Source organism: Octodon degus, unplaced genomic scaffold (genome assembly GCF_000260255.1).
Source record: "Octodon degus isolate 3935 unplaced genomic scaffold, OctDeg1.0 scaffold00163, whole genome shotgun sequence".
Classification (NCBI taxonomy): Eukaryota; Metazoa; Chordata; class Mammalia; order Rodentia; family Octodontidae; genus Octodon; species Octodon degus.
This window is the reverse complement of record NW_004524739.1, coordinates 2,512,050-2,514,547: the sequence shown is the minus strand read 5'-3', so window position 1 is coordinate 2,514,547 and position 2,498 is coordinate 2,512,050. Positions and strand designations below refer to the sequence as shown.

Genomic DNA, 2,498 nt, shown 5'->3' with positions numbered 1-2,498 from the left:
CCCATCCCCCACCATGAGCTCGTCACCGCTGGCCAGCACTCGGCGGCGCTGCCGTCCAAGATTAAGGGGTCCCCGGCGAGGAGCCGGGCCAACATGCCTGGGCGGCCGCGCGCGATTAAAGTCCTGCGCGGTGTCGCGCCCTTGGGCCTTTGAGCGCGCGACGCAGCGGGTGAGTGACGCGGGATGCGGTGGGGGTGGTTGCCTTCCACGGCCTAGGAGGACTTAATTCGGGAAGGACAATTGGGTCGTCTGTGAACATCTAGTAGCTGGGTGAACCAGAGGACACGTTGGTGGAAATAAGGAAAGCGTTTAAGAAGGCCAGATTTTTATTTAGTCTTTTTGTCTCGCCCTCCAGTTAGGCTGGGTTTGAGCTCACTTTGTAGTCTAGGCTGGTCTCCAACTCGGAACGATCCTCTTGCCTCAGTCTACCGAGTGTTGGGATTACAGGCGTGTGCCACCACACCCGGCGCTGGATCTTACTTTGAGACTCGCTGTGCGGTCCGGGCTGGCCTTGTGCACACTTTCGTAGCCCCCAGACTCGGTCTCGAGCTTGCAGCGATCATCCTGTTTCCACCTCCCAAGTGCTGGGATTACAGGCGTGCGACACCGAGCCCGATTCCGAGACCAGATTTTAGAATCATCCTCTCTCCTGACCTTTAAAATGGTACAGTGCGGCATGCATGCCTGTAGCATTAGCTTTTTCGGAAGGTTGATCTACATTTTTATTATTTTATTGCGGAACTGGGGATTGAACTCAGGCCCTTGCACTTGCCAGGCAAGCGCTTATTCCACTGAGCCATCTCCCCTGCCCTTTTGGAATGTTGAGACAAGAGCTCCTGATCACTAACAAGTTAAAGGCTAGCCGGATTGTCAGGAAAAAAAAAAAAGAATTTGCAGGTAACACGGCAGAGTGCTTGCTTGTATGCGGGAGGCCCTAGGATAAAGCCCCAGTACTGCAAAACAAAAACGGAACTGTAAAGGTAACGCAGTAACACAGGCAAATGGTAATTTGTGGGGATCTTTGGGAGTTTAGGATGGCTGTTCCTTCTGTTCTGGGGTCTTTGGTAATAAGGTAGGATTTAGGTGAGTCAGTGGCTCAGCAGTTTGGCTTTGAGGTCTGGTGTCCTTAATTGTTTTGGCGGCCCTTATCGAAGCTGCAGCTACTTCTGTGTAGTTGCAGTCAAAAAGGAGCCCAGAGTAACAATTTTCCTTGACGGTCGCCGTTCTGTTTGCTGTAACTGATCTGCAACATTTTGGGGAAAGACAGTTCCACTGTGTGTCTGCCAGGAATCGCTGGCAGCTTTCCTAAAAAAAACTGGCATGTTTTGTGTAAAGCTGATACAGAAGTAACGAGCTGAGCCCAAGAACTGGTGTTCAGGGGCAGGTGGACACAGTATCGGAACCAAGCCCAGGCAGACCATTGTAGTTGAGGGCTTGGGGAAGGGTAATAAGATCCTGACAGTTGTTCTTATTACAGCCGTGCTAGATGGAAGACTATGGAGGTGACGGATGATACAAGCTCCAAGACCTGGTAGGTTGCTGTGGGCGCTTCTGGTAGCTGCCTGGTGGGACTGCAGCATGTTCCCAAGGGCTGTGGCTGTTATGGCCATGGGCTCTCCAACTGCATGCGAGAGCAACCTGGAGAGACTTTGACAGCTCAGGTCAACCCAATACCTGTGGCTGCCACTCACCTTTCCTATAAGGTAGCACCTGGGCTGGGGTCCAGGTCCCCATCTGCCTGCACTTGATAGGTGGTTCTGCTGATCAGCCTTGGTGTAGACTGGACCTTTCAAATTACGTTTGTTCTGTAGGTCTCCCCAGGTTTTCCTGGCAGCGGCTGATGCTAAAGAGAGCATTTATCGTTGGTGTTTACCTACGCTAAGGTAAGGCCCACATGGGAGACAGCCTGACCCTCCATCTCCCTTTCCCATCAGATCTGAACACTGGTCTTGGTGGTCGTAAAGGAGGAAAAGAAATGCTGAAGCTGGCCTCACATCCTTATAGTCTGGTATATAGCATGTGGGCTAGTTTCAAACAAGGTTGAATTCTTGAAGTATTTTCCTTATGCCCTATAAAATGGAGATAATCTAAGGGGCTTTTCGTTTTGGTTTTTGACTGGGTCTCACTGTAGTTCAGCTTGGCCATGAACCATGTAGCTCAGGATGATGCCCTCCCTGCTGAACCTGTCTTCAAAGTAAAGGGCTGGGATATAGGTGAGAAGGCCTTGGGTGCCACCAGTATCAGGGGAACCTAGATGGATGTCAAGCTGCTGATGGTTCATGTGTCAAGTGCTAGTGATTGTGTTTTGTGACGTGTCTCTCTTTTTTTCTTAATCTGAGCAAGCAGTAAACGTGTTTTTATCTGGTATACTTTTTCTTTTTAAGAGGCAAAGTCTTCCTTTAGACCAGGCAGCTTCCAGTTTGCCGTTCCCTGCCTCAGCTTTGACCCACCTGGTGTAATGACAACACCTAACATCATCTCAATACTGTCTAGTTTGG

The 2,498-nt window shown here is 50.5% G+C and overlaps 1 long non-coding RNA gene and 3 other non-coding genes across 4 annotated transcripts; all 4 read left to right on the top strand.

The window, feature by feature from the left end:
• The first annotated feature begins 6 nt into the window (after nucleotides 1-6).
• On the top strand, nucleotides 7-2,470 carry LOC111813070. Its single transcript, XR_002818403.1, has 4 exons — nucleotides 7-169; nucleotides 1,478-1,531; nucleotides 1,812-1,883; nucleotides 2,385-2,470. It is a non-coding gene; the product is annotated as an uncharacterized LOC111813070 (long non-coding RNA).
• Nucleotides 1,138-1,269, top strand: LOC111813099. The gene has a single exon (XR_002818435.1). It is a non-coding gene; the product is annotated as a small nucleolar RNA SNORA16B/SNORA16A family (small nucleolar RNA).
• LOC111813101 lies at nucleotides 1,575-1,704 on the top strand. The gene has a single exon (XR_002818437.1). It is a non-coding gene; the product is annotated as a small nucleolar RNA SNORA44 (small nucleolar RNA).
• LOC111813102 lies at nucleotides 1,910-2,040 on the top strand. The gene has a single exon (XR_002818438.1). It is a non-coding gene; the product is annotated as a small nucleolar RNA SNORA61 (small nucleolar RNA).
• Nucleotides 2,471-2,498: the final 28 nt, after the last annotated feature.